The following is a 14,819-nucleotide window of genomic DNA, read 5'->3' as shown; positions in this document are numbered from 1 at the left end:
AAATCGATAGTAGGTCCTTAGAAGATTCAGGAATCCCTCGTCCGCGAATGTACAAGGGGTCAAGCTTCACCTTATCCATACGATGAGCCCGATCATGAGGATGAATGCCGGCCTTCCCAGTGAGACCGGTGTCATCATACCCAAGAGCATTGCAGAAGGCACGTCACTGGACCTCGAAAAGGTCATCACCACACATGAAGGTAAGGGTGCGAGCGTGATGACGAGTTGATGGATATACTTCTCGCCCCTCGTTGGTTACCCCAAGTGGAAGGTGGAGATGTAGTCAGCAACATATTTCCCTTACACGGGGACTGTAAGGTTTATCGAACCAGGAGGACTCCGAGGATCAACAAGTAGGTGTCCGCTGCTCTCGCGCTAGCAGAAGACGTGGACCTGCACACATAACAAATGACTTTGCTCCCAACGAGTACAGAAAGGTTGTCAATCTCTCCGGCCTTGTGGTTTGCAAAGGATCAAAACACAAGCGGGAATAGTGATAGTGATTGCAACGGAAAGGTAAATAAAAGCAATAAATGGTGGAGGTGTAAACAATGGTGGTAATATGGACCTGAGTCCCATAATGTTCACTAGTGATGTCTCTCTCCCAAAAGACGATAAACAACAATGTTGGGTAAACAAATTACAGCTGGGCAATTGACAAAATTATAAACGCACGCAATGCTAATCATGCTACTAGAAAGTTAGAGGCTCAAAAGTAATGGGCGGTACGCCAAGACAAGTAGACCGTTTATCCATCAGCATCTACTTACTAATCATCCACCTTGATATATCTATCCAGAACATCTCGCTGGTATTAAGTTGCGAGCCCCACCCAAAGTGTGAACTCAAAGCAACAAACAACTGCATTTACGAACTTTGCGTAAGGTAAACAATCCTTGCAAATGTGGTCACAAGCATCGTTGTTTTGTCCCTGGTGGCAACAGCACATCCCCTAGTCTCATGTTTCTGTCACTCAAGCTAGACACCAGGGGGCATGAACCCACAATCATGCATAACACTCCCTCTTGGAGTTACAATCTACTACTTGGCCAAAGCAATAAAGAGCAATGGAGAACATGCATGAATTACTCAAGAACATAATATAAAAAAGAACCAAATATATAACTCATCACAATCTGAACATAATCTCATAATCCATCGGATCCCAGCAAACCAAGCATAGCAATAGCAGGACAATTACATAGATGCCTTGATCATGTAGGGCAGCTCACAAGGGCTAATCATTGAAGCAAAAGATTGGAGAGAAGACATCACATAGCTACTGGTCATGGACTCATGGTCCAAGGAGGACTACTCACGACACGTCCGGTAAGCATCCATGGCAGTGGAGAAACTCCCGAAGGTTAATCCTCCCTCCGGCACGGTGCCCGGAAGAGGTATTCTGATGCTCCTGGTCTCGGAAGCGCTGCGGCGGCGGAACAATGGCGAAATTCGTGATTCTGGATCCTCTAGAAGGGTTTCTTATCGGAGAGGTAAATATAGGACGATGGAGGGCACCAGAGGAGGTGGGACCCACCAAGGCGATCTGGTGGCGCGACCAGGGGGTGGGCCGTGCAGGGAGGCCGCTTGGGCAGGCCCTGGCTCCCCTCTGGCCCACGTTTGGTGCTCGTGAAGCTTCCGTCACGCTGATTTTTATATAATTTTCTCGGTATTTTTGGGGCTCTGTAAATTGGGGTAAAAGTCCCTGCAAAAAGGACATCAGCAGACAGAAACTGACACTGGCTGCACTGAGTTAGTAGGTTAGTCCAAATATGTGTAAAAAGGTATGAAAGTGTAGCAAAACATATAACAATGTCACCCAAATGATCATGGAACAAACAAAAATTATAGATACGTTTGGGACGTATCAGAGCGTCATCCGAGCCAAAGTGAACAGTGTCATAGAACTTGTGAATGAGATGCACATCAAAGGGAAAGTTGAGAGTCATGAGCTTGAGCAAGTCAAATTTGTCACAGAGAGTATATGCTTCTCCAAAGTAGTCCATGTTGTTCTTCTAGTGCTCAATGTAAATAGCCCACTGCTTGGAAAATTTGTTCTTGTGATGGTCATAGTGTTCATGCATAATGCGCATCTGAAGCACATTCCGGAACTGAGGGGTGGTCTAGTTGGGAGCAATGGTACCTCATACGGATTGTGAAAAAGAACTTGTTCCCAATCAGCTTGCTTCCATGAGTGCACTCGCTTGGCATATTTCTGCTTGGTGGCCAAGGCTTTTTCTAGACGATAGGGATTGGTAGGCATCACAACTTCCTCGTGCTCGGAGTCATCTATGAGCCTACACCTATGACCATGTTTCTTGGTGTTCTTTCGAGCAGCAGAACAAGAACCAGAGCCACCTGCAGACACACACCAGAGAAGCACAGAGAAAGAAAGCCAAAAAAGATGAGAGGATTGTATGCAAAAAGGGAATAGATCAGGTATGCATACTAGAACAAAGAAGCTATGGCATGGGAACCAAGCAGAACATTTGTACCGGTCACCCGAGCGGTTGTAGTGCAGATGCAAGCGGTTGTACCGCTGCTTTGGGTGGTCGGTACATCTAGATCTGAGACATATGCCAATGATTCTAGGTTCTACACCGCATAAGTGATGAGAAGCATATATAGGACCTCCTCCTTTCAATAGTTTGTCCAAAAACGCGGGATCCTAGCAATGCCCAAAGAAAAAGTGGACCCAAAGAAGAGGATCCAAGAACAAGAAGGGGAGAGGGCATTACGAGTGTCCATTGGAGGAGGCTAGGGGAGGAAGGGCCTCCACGAAGCGAATTAGAACGGAGGCACCAGATCCGGGGTGCTGGAGGCACTTCGACGTGGTGGTCACGGCGGCAGGCGACTAGGACACCGAGAGGAGTTGGGCATGAAGGGGAATCTGAGTACCCCTTTGGCTTGATCCTCCTTTTAAGCGTCGGTTGCTGCAACTGGTTGTACCGCTCCGAAGACCGCTTGTACCGGCCTGGAAAAACTTGGGAGTTAGCGGTAGAACCGCAAACAATGACCAGTTGTACCGCTTGGGCGAGAAAACTTGGGATTAGCGGTAGTACTGCTTTTATCACTGGTTGTACCGCCCTGCCACATTCGCCACCATAAGTGATTCAATGCGTACAATTAGACATGAGAGTGTTTCGAGGTGAGGAGAGCTTGGGACAGAAATCAGACAAAGGAGTATGGTGGGGTAGTGCTACCTCTTGAGCTTGCGTTGGTTTTTCCCTTGAAGAGGAAAGGGTGATGCAGCACAGTAGCAGTAAGTATTTCCCTCAGTTTGAGAACCAAGGTATCAATCCAGTAGGAGAATCAAGCCAAGTGTCCAGAGTACCTGCGCAAATACAAACGAGCTTGCACCCAATGCTATAGAGGGGTTGTCAATCCCTTCAAGATTGATTGCAAAGTGAGATCTGAAGGTGGAAAGTGCAACGAAGTAAAAGTGTAAGGCTGAAAATATGATGTGAAGTAGACCCGAGGGCCATAGTGTTCACTAGAGGCTTCTCTCAAAGTAGCAAATATTACGGTGGGTGAATGAATTATAGAACCGCGCAAAGTCATGACGATATCTAAGGCAATGATCATACACATAGGCATCACGTCCGAGACAAGTAGACCAATACTGTCTGCATCTACTACTATTACTCCACACATCGACCGCTATCCAGCATGCATCTAGTGTATCGAGTTCATGATGAACAGAGTAACGCCTTAAGCAAGATGACATGATGTAGAGGGATAAATTCATGCAATAGATATAAACCCCATCTTTTTACCCTTGATGGCAACAACACGATGCACAGTATGAACCCAAAACCAAGCTGCCCCTTCTGTCACTGGGAGAGGTCACCGCACGGTATGAACCCAAAACCAAGCACTTCTCCCATTTCAAGAATCATAGATCAAGTTGGCCAAACAAAACCCACAACTCGAAGAGAATTACAAGGATATGAAATCATGCATATAAGAGATCAGAAGAAACTCAAATAAGATTCATAGATAATCTAATCATAAATCCACAATTAATCAGATCTCGACAAACACACCGCAAAAGAAGATTACATCGGATAGATCTCCATGAAGATCATGGAGAACTTTGTATTGAAGATCCAAGAGAGAGAAGAAGCCATCTAGCTACTAGCTATGGACCCGAAGGTCTATGGTGAACTACTGACGCATCATCGGAGAGGCAATGGTGTTGATGAAGAAGCCCTCCGTATCTGAATCCCCCCTCCGGCAAGGCACCGGAACGTGCCCCAGATGGGATCTTGCGGAGACAGAAGCTTGCGGCGGCAGAAAAGTATTTTCGTGGATCTCTCCCATGGTTTTGGATTTTTCGGGGATTTATAGGCGGAAGAAGTAGAGCAGACGAGCCATAGGGGCCCCACAAGCCTGCTAGGCGTGGGCCTCCCTGGCTGCGCGTAGGGGGCTTGTGGCTTCCCCTGGTCGCCTCTGCCTTGGTTCTCACGCCCCGTGCGTATCTTCTGTTCCGGAAAAAAATCTTTTCGGAAGTTTTATTCCATTTGGACTCCGTTTAATATTCTCCTCTGAAAAGGGTCAAAAACACGGAAAAAAACAGGAACTGGAACTTGGCATTGAGTTAATAAGTTAGTCCCAAAAAAGATATAAAAGGCATACAAAACATCCAAAGTTTGACAAGATAATAGCATGGAACCAGCAAAAATTATAGATACGTTGGAGACGTATCTAGCATCCCCAAGCGTAACTCCTGCTCGTCCTCGAGTAGGGAAGTGATAAAGACTGAATTTTTGATGTGGCATGAATGTTCAGATCCATAAGATTCAAAACAATAATTTTCTATTGACATGAAAACAGTAATACTTCAAGCAAACTAACAAAGTAATCATGAACTTTCAAAATAACAAGGCCAAAGAAAGTTATCCCTACAAAATCATATAGTCTGGCTATGCTCCATCATCCTCACACAACTAATGTAAATCATGCACAACCCCGATATTGGCCAAGTAATTGTTTTCGCACTCTTACTTTCTCATACTTTTTATAACTATCACGCAATACATGAGCGCGAGCCATGGATATAGCACTATAGGTGGAATAGAGTGTGGTGGTGGTTGTGAGACAAAAAGGAGGAGATGGTCACATTGACTCGGCGTATCAATAGGCTATGGAGATTCCCATTAATAGATATCAATGTGAATGAGTAGGGATTTCCATACAAAGGATGCACTAGAGCTATAAGTATGTGAAAGCTCAAAAGGAAAACTAGTGGGTGTGCATCCAACTTGCTTGCTCACGAAGACCTAGGGCAATTTTGAGGAAGCCCATCATTGGAATATACAAGCCAAGTTATAAAATGAAGATTCCCACTAGCATATGGTGGTGACAAAACAAGAGACTCTCAATCATGAAGAACATGGTGCTATTATGAAACACAAGTGTGGAAAAAGATAGTAGCATTGTCCCTTCTCTCTTTTTCTCTCTATTTATTTATTTATTTTTGTTTGGGCTCTTTGGCCTCTTTCCATATCTCTTTTTTTTGTGGGCAACTTTGGCCTCTTTTTTTTCATTTCCTCACATGGGACAATGCTCTAATAATGATGATCGTCACACTTTTATTTACTCACAGCTCAATACTTAGAGCAATGGAGACTCTATAGGAAATGCCTCCGACAGTGTATCGGGATGTGCAATGATCTCGCTTGGCGTATGACGTTGAAAACATCTCGCTAGCTATCTTACGATCATGCAATGACAATATGTAAGTGACGGCACAAGTCATGAGACGGAACGGTGGGAGTTGCATGGCAATATATCTCGGAATGGCTATGAAAATGCCATAGTAGGTAGGTATGGTGGCTGTTTTGAGGAAGGCATATGGTGGATTTGTGCACCGGCGGAAGTTGCGCGACACTAGAGAGGCTAGCAATGGTGAAAGGTGAAAGTGCATCTATACCATGGACTCACATTAGTCATGAAGAACTCACATACTTATTGCGAAAGTTTTTATTAGTAATCGAAACAAAGTGATAAACACATACTCCTAGGAGAAGGGTTGGTAGGTGTTAACCATCACGCGATCCCAACCGCAACACAAAGGATGACAATCAATAGAACAATTATGCTTCGACTTCCTAACATAGCGGTTCACCATACGTGCATGTTACGAGAATCACTAACTTCAACACAAGTATTTCTAGATTCACAACACCCTACTAACATAACTCTTAATATTACCAAATCCATGTCTCAAAACTATTTGAGAGGAATCAAACTTCTCTTTCTAATCATTGCACAAGAAGATGGAAGTTTCATTGTATCCTCTTTGAATTCCTATCACCTTCGGGACTACTTTCATAGCACAAGCCAACTACCAAGTTACTCAGAGAGATCACTCTCAAAAAGATATAAATGAAGATCGAGAGTTCTTATTTCTCCAAAATATGACACCGCCGTGCTCTAAAAGATCTAAGTGAAGCACATGTGAGCTAAATTGCCTAACTCAAAAGATATAAGCGAAGCTCAAAGAGTATTCTAGCAAATTCACGATGAGTGCATGTCTCTCTCAAAAGGTGTGCATCAAGGATGATTGTGACACAACAAAAATAAAAGACTCCTATGATACAAGACGCTCCAAGGAAAACACATATTATGTGGTGAATAAAAATATAGCTCCAAGTAATGTTACCGATGGATTGAAGACGAAAGAGGGGATGCCTTCCCGGGGCATCCCCAAGCTTAGGCTTTTTGGTGTCCTTGAATTTGGCTTGGGATGCCTTGGGCATCCCCAAGCTTGATCTCTTTCCACTCTTTATCCCTTTGTCCATGAGAACATCAACCAAAAATTGAAAACTTCACAACACAAAACTTAAACAAAAACTCGTGATATCATTAGCACAAGAAAACAAACTACCACCTCTTTAGGTAGTGTAGAAAACTTGATTTCTATTTAGATTGGTGTTAGATTACTGTATTCTCACTTTTCCATGACTAGTACCCCCCGATACTATCCATAGTTTCATCAAAACAAGCAAGCAACACAACAAAAACAAAATCTGTCAAAAACAGACCAGTCTGTAGCAATCTGTATACTTCGTATACTTCTGGTATCTGAAAAATTCTGAAAAACTACGAAAGTTTGGGAAATTTGCATATCAACCAGCAGCAAAAAAGAATTAACTCAAAAGCTCTTTCTGGGTAAAAATGAAAAATAATTTCGTGAGCGAAAAGTTTTTTGTCTTTTTCCAGCAGGATCAAACAACCATCACCAAACTAGTCATAAAGGTTTTACTTGGCTCAAACACAAAAAGAAACACAAAATACACAATCATAACAGAATTATGATGGTGCGGACGCAACAAAACATAAAGCAAAAAAGCAAAGATAAATTCATTGGGTTGCCTTCCAACAAGCGCTATTGTTTAACGCCCTTAGCTAGGCATTGATAATTCAATGATGCTCTCATAAAAGATAGCAATCGGACAGGAAGAGAGCATCATGAAACATGTGACAAACATATCTAAGTCTAAGAGAACATCATGAAACATGTGACAAACATATCTAAGTCTAACATACTTCCTATGCATAGGCATTTTATAGGAAAACAAATTGGCAAGACAACCAATAGTTACCAAATGCAAGGAAGAAGAAAGAGACAATAGCAATCTCAACATAACGAGAGGTAATTTGGTAACATGAAAGTTTCTACCACAATATTTTCCTCTCTCATAGCAATTACATGTGGGATCATAATCAAATTCAACAATATAGCTATCACAAAGGATATTCTTTTCATGATCCACATGCATGCAAAGTTGTCACTCTTCAAAAATAGTGGGATTATCATCAACTAAAGTAATGACTTCTCCAAACCCACTTTCAATAGTATTGCAAATATCATATTCATCATGAGGCTTAAAACTTTTTTCAAGATCATGAGAAAAATCATCGCCCCAATCATGATCATCCAACAAGTTGTGGACATAGCAAAACTAGCACCCCAAGCTTACGATTTTGCATATTTTTAGCATGATTGTCATTAATAGAATTTATAATGAAATCATTGCAATCATGATTTTCATTCAAGGAGCCCTTGTGAATCACGTCATAAATTTCTTCATCACGATTTTCAGATTCACGCATCTCGAGCAAAACTCCATAGAGAAAGTCAAGTGCACTCAACTCACTAGCAATTGGTGAAACATAATTGGATCTCTTAAAGAGATTAGCAAGTGGGTGAGGATCCATATCACTAGATTTTCAGCAAGCGAAGATGCAAGCATATTGAAGGCACATAGCACACAAGCGAACAGAAAGCAAGCGAAAGAAAAGGGCGAACCAAAAAGTCAAAAAAATTGTAATTTTTTGTTTTTCAGAAGTGGGGGAGAGGAAAATGAGAGGCAAAAAAAGTAAATGCAAGAGATGAGTTTGCGACAGTTACTTGGATAAGCTTCACTTAGAATAATCCCCGGTGCCAGAGATTGACACGTTGGAGGAAGACTATTCTTGACTTGATGCTCCCCGGCAACGGCACCAGAAATTCTTCTTGCTACCTCTTGAGCTTGCGTTGGTTTTTCCCTTGAAGAGGAAAGGGTGATGCAGCACAGTAGCAATAAGTATTTCCCTCAGTTTGAGAACCAAGGTATCAATCTAGTAGGAGAATCAAACCAAGTGTCCAGAGTACCTGCGCAAACACAAACGAGCTTGCACCCAACGCTATAAAGGGGTTGTCAATCCCTTCAATATTGATTGGAAAGTGAGATCTGAATGTGGAAAGTGCAACGGAGTAAAAGTGTAAGGCTGAAAATATGATGTGAAGTACACCCGGGGGCCATAGTGTTCACTAGAGGCTTCTCTCAAAATAGCAAATATTACGGTGGGTGAACGAATTACTATCGAGCAATTGATAGAACCGCGCAAAGTCATGACGATATCTAAGGCAATGATCATACATATATGCATCACGTCCGAGACAAGTAGACCGATATTGTCTGCATCTACTACTATTACTCCACACATCAACCGCTATCCAGCATGCATCTAGTGTATTGAGTTCATGACGAACAGAGTGACGCCTTAAGCAAGATGACATGATGTAGAGGGATAAATTCATGCAATAGATATAAACCTCATCTTTTTACCCTTGATGGCTGATACATCCATTTTGCATCATGCTTTCATGTTGATATTTATTGCTTTTTGGGCTGTTATTTCACTTCACGGTACAATACTTATGCCTTTTCTCTCTTATTTTGAAAGGTTTACATGAAGAGGGAGAATGTCGGCAGCTGGAATTCTGGCCTGAAAAAGAGCAAGTTTGAGATGCCTATTCTGCGCATCTCCAAAAGCCGTGAATATCAACATGGATTTTTTGGGAATATATAAAAAATACTGGGCCGAAGAAGTGCCAGAGGGGCGCCAACAGGTGGCCACAAGCCTGCTAGGCGTGGCCACCCCCTGGCAGCGCCTATGGGGCTTGTGGGCTCCCTGCTGGCCCACTGGCTCCCCTCTTCTGCTATATGAAGGGTTTCGTTCCAAAAAAATTCAGGAGGAGGCTTTTTGGAGGATTCGCCGCCGCCACGAGGCGGAACTTGAGCATAACCAATCTAGAGCTCCGGCATGACAATCCTGCCGGGGAAACTTCCCTCCCGGAAGGGGAAATTGTCGCTATCGTCATCACCAACACTCCACTCATCGGAGGGGACTCATCACCATCAACTTCTTCATCAGCACCATCTCATCTCCAAACCCTAGTTCATCTCTTGTAACCAATCTCCGTCTCGCGACTCCGATTGGTACTTGTAAGGTTGCTAGTAGTGTTAATTACTCTTTGTAGTTGATGCTAGTTGGATTACTTGGTGGAAGAGTTTATGTTCAGATCCTTGATGCTACTCATTACCTCTATGGTCATGAATATGATTATGCTTTGTGAGTAGTTACTTTTGTTCCTGAGGACATGGGATAAGTCATGCTAATAGTAGTCATGTGAATTTGGTATTCGTTCGATATTTTGATGTGTTGTATGTTGTTTTTCCTCTAGTGGTGTTATGTGAACGTCGAGTACATAACACTTCACCATTATTTGGGCCTAGAGGAAGGCATTGGGAAGTAGTAAGTAGATGATGGGTTGCTAGAGTGACAGAAGCTTAAACCCTAGTTTATGCGTTGCTTCGTAAGGGGCTGATTTGGATCCACTAGTTTAATGCTATGGTTAGACTTTGTCTTAATTCTTCTTTCGTAGTTGCGGATGCTTGCGAGTGGGGTTAATCATAAGTGGGATGCTTGTCCAAGTAAGGGCAGTACCCAAGCACCGGTCCACCCACATATCAAACTATCAAAGTAACGAACATGAATCATATGAACATGATGAAAACTAGCATGACATAAATTCCCGTGTGTCCTCGGGAGTGTTTTTCCTCCTATAAGAGTTTGTCCAGGCTTGTCCCTTGCTACAAAAGGGATTGGGCCACTTTTCTGCACCATTGTTACTTTTGTTACTTGTTGCTTGCTACGAATCATCTCACCACACAACCACTTGTTACCGATAATTTCAGTGCTTGCAGATATTACCTTGTTGAAAACCACTTGTCAGATCCTTCTGCTCCTCGTTGGGTTCGACACTCTTACTTATCGAAAGGACTATGATAGATCCCCTATACTTGTGGGTCATCAAGACTCTTTTCTGGCACCGTTGCCGGGGAGTGAAGCGCCTTTGGTAAGTGGAACTTGGTAAGGAAACATTCATATAGTGTGCTGAAATTTATTGTCACTTGTCACTATGGAAACTAATCCTTTGAGGGGCTTGTTCGGGGTATCTTCACCTCGAACAGAAGCACAAAGAGTTGCTCCTCAACCTGCTGCACCTACTGAAATTATTTGCTTTGAATTTCCTTCGGGTATGCTTGAGAAACTGCTAGCTAATTCTTTTACAAGAGATGGAACATCACATCCAGACTTGCATCTAATCTATGTAGATGAAGTTTGTGGTTTATTTAAGCTTGCAGGTTTGCCCGAGGATGAGGTCAAGAAGAAGTTATTTCCCTTATCTTTGAGGGATAATGCATTGACAAGGTATAGGCTATGTGATGATACTGGATCATGGAACTACAATCGGTTGAAATTGTAATTTCATCAAAAGTTTTATCCTATGCATCTAGTACATCGTGATCGGAATTATATTTATATTTTTTGGCCTCGTGACAGAGAAAGCATCGCTCAAGCTTGGGGGAGGCTTAAATCAATGTTATATTCATGCCCCAACCATGAGCTCTCGAGAGAAATTATCATTCAGAACTTCTATACTCGGCTTTCTCATGATGATCGCACCAGGCTTGACACTTCTTGTACTGGTTCTTTTATGAAGAGAGATATTGACTTCAAATAGAATTTATTGGAGAGAATTAAACGCAACTCTGAAGATTGGGAGCTTGATGAAGGTAAGGAGTCAGGTATGAATTTCAAGTTTGATTGCGTTAAATCCTTTGTTGAAACAAATACTTTTTGTGATTTTAGCACTAAGTATGGACTTGACTCTGAGATAGTAGCTTCATTGTGTGAATCATTTGCTGCTCATATTGATCTCCCCAAAGAGAAGTGGTTTAAATATCATCCTCCTTTAGAAGTCAGTGTAGTTAAATCCAATCCAGTTGAAGAGAAAGTCATTGCCTATAATGATCCTATTGTTCCCACTGCTTACATTGAGAAACCACCTTTCCCTGTTAGGATAAAGGATCATTCTAAAGCTTCAACTGTGATACGTAGAGGCTACATTAGAACACCTACACCCCCTGAGCAAATTAGAGTTGAACCTAGAATTGCTATTATCAAAGATCTCCTGTCCGGTGATGTTGAGAGACATAATATTCACTTCTGTGAAGATGCTGCTAGAATTGCTAAACCTCACGCTAGATATAAACATAGGCTTGTTGTTGGCACTCCTGTTGTTTCTGTTAAGATAGGAGATCATTACTATCATGGTTTATGTGACGTGGGTGCTAGTGTTAATGCAATGCATCAATCCTTATATGATGAAATTAAAGACGAGATTGCACCTGTTGAGATAGAACCTATTGATGTCACTATTCAACTTGCCAATAGAGATACTATCTGTCGTGTGGGAATTGTTAGGGATGTTGAAGTATTGTGTGGTAAAACAAAGTATCCTACTGATTTCCTCGTTCTTGCTACCACTCAAGATAGCTTTTGTCCCATCATATTTGCCAGACCTTTTCTCAATACTGTCAATGCTCATATTGACTGTGAGAAGCAAACTGTCACTGTTGGCTTTGAAGGTGTGTCACATGAGTTCAATTTCTCCAAGTTTGGTAGACAACCTCATGAAAAAGAGTTGCCCAGTAAGGATGAAACTATTGCCTTGGCTTCTATTGCCGTGCCTCCTACTGATCCCTTAGAGCAATACTTGCTTGAGCAAGAAAATGATATGCATACGGATGAAAGGGATGAGATAGATAGGGCTGTCTTAGAACAATATCCTATCCTTAAGAATAATTTGCGTGTTAAACTGCTTGGGGATCCACCCCCACCAAAGGGTGATCCTGTGTTCGAGTTTAAACAGTTGCCAGATACTCTTAAGTATGCTTATCTTGATGAAAAAGAGACATATCCTGTTATTATTAGTGCTAGCCTCTCAGAGCATGAAGAAAAGAAGTTATTAAAAACTCTGAGAAAGCATCGTGCTGCTATTGGATATACTCTTGATGATCTTAAGGGCATTAGTCCCACTCTATGCCAGCACAAGACTAAAACTGATCCTGATTCCAAACCAGTTGCTGATCATCAAAGGAGATTAAATCCTAAGATGAAAGAAGTAGTGAGAAAAGAAATACTAAAGCTCCTGGAAGCGGGTATCATCTATCATGTTGCTCATAATGATTGGGTGAGTCCGGTGCATTGCGTCCCTAATAAGGGAGGCATTACCGTTGTCCCTAATGATAAGGATGAATTGATCCCACAGAGGATTATTACTGGCTATAGGATGGTGATCGATTTTAGGAAATTGAATAAAGCCAATAGGAAAGAGCATTACCCTTTGCCTTTTATCGACAAAGTGCTAGAAAGACTGTCTAAACACACACACTTCTGATTTCTAGACGGTTAATCTGGTTTCTCCCAAATACCAGTTGCACAATCTGATCAGGAGAAAACCACTTTCACATGCCCTTTCGGTACCTTTGCTTATAGACGTATGCCTTTTGGCTTATGTAATGCACCTGCCACCTTTCAAAGATGTATGATGGCTATATTCTCTGACTTTTGTGAAAACATTGTTGAGGTTTTAATGGATGACTTCTCCGTTTACGGGTCTTCCTTTGATGATTTCTTCAGCAACCTTGATCGAGTCTTGTAGAGATGTAAAGACACCAATCTTGTCTTGAATTGGGAGAAGTGACACTTTATGGTTAATGAAGGCATCGTCTTAGGACATAAAATTTCTGAAAGAGGTATTGAAGTCGATAAGGCTAAGGTTGATGCGATCGAGAAAATGCTGTACCCCACAGATATCAAAGGTATAAGAAGTTTCCATGGTCATGCTGGTTTCTATAGGAGGTTCATTAAAGACTTCTCTAAGATTTCTAGGCCTCTTACCAATCTCTTGCAAAAGGATATTCCTTTTGTTTTGGACGATGATTGTGAGGAAGCCTTCGAAATACTTAAGAAGGCCTTGATAACTGCACCTATTGTTCAACCACCTGATTGGAACTTACCTTTTGAAATCATGTGTGATGCTAGTGATTATGTTGTTGGTGCTGTCCTAGGGCAAAGAGTTGATAAGAAGTTGAATGTTATTCACTATGCTAGTAAAACAATAGACAGTGCCCAAAGAAACTATGCTACTACGGAAAATGAGTTTTTAGCAGTTGTGTTTGCAAGTGAAAAGTTCAGGTCTTACATAGTTGATTCCAAAGTCACTATTCACACTGATCACGCTGCTATTAAGTACCCCATGGAGAAGAAGGATGCTAAACCTAGACTTATCAGATGGGTTCTCTTGCTACAAGAATTTGATTTGCACGTTGTCAACAGGAAGGGTGCTGATAACCCGTAGCAGATAACTTGTCTAGGTTAGAGAACATTCTTGATGACCCACAACCTATTGATGATAGCTTTCCCGATGAGCAATTGAATGTCATCAATACTTCACGTAGTGCACCGTGGTATGCTGATTATGCAAACTATATCGTTGCCAAATATATACCACCTAGTTTCACATACCAGCAAAAGAAGAAATTCTTCTTTGACTCGAGACATTATTTTTGGGATGATCCTCACCTTTATAAGGAAGGAGTAGATGGTGTTATTAGACGTTGTGTACGTGAACATGAACAGGGACAGATCCTATAGAAGTGTCACTCCGAGGCCTACGGAGGACACCATGCGGGAGATAGAGCTGCACACAAGGTATTGCAATCAGGTTTCTATTGGCCCACTCTCTTCAAGGATGCCCGTAAGTTTGTCTTGTCTTGTGACGAATGTCGAAGAGTAGGTAATATCGGTAAATGTCAGGAAATGCCTATGAACTATTCACTTGTCATTGAACCATTTGATGTTTGGGGCTTTGATTATATGGGACCTTTTCCAGAATCCAACGGGTATACTCATATCCTAGTTGTTGTTGATTACGTCACTAAGTGGGTAGAAGCTATCCCCACTAGTAGTGCCGATCACAACACTTCTATCAGGATGCTTAAAGAAGTTATTTTCCCTAGATTTGGAGTCCCTAGATATCTGATGACCGACGGTGGTTCACATTTCATTCATGGTGCTTTCCGTAAAACGCTTGCTAAGTATGATGTCAACCATAGAATTGCGTCCCCCTATCA

This window comes from Hordeum vulgare, chromosome 1H, assembly GCF_904849725.1.
Source record: "Hordeum vulgare subsp. vulgare chromosome 1H, MorexV3_pseudomolecules_assembly, whole genome shotgun sequence".
NCBI lineage: Eukaryota > Viridiplantae > Streptophyta > Magnoliopsida > Poales > Poaceae > Hordeum > Hordeum vulgare.
Note: the sequence above shows the minus strand (reverse complement) of the source record.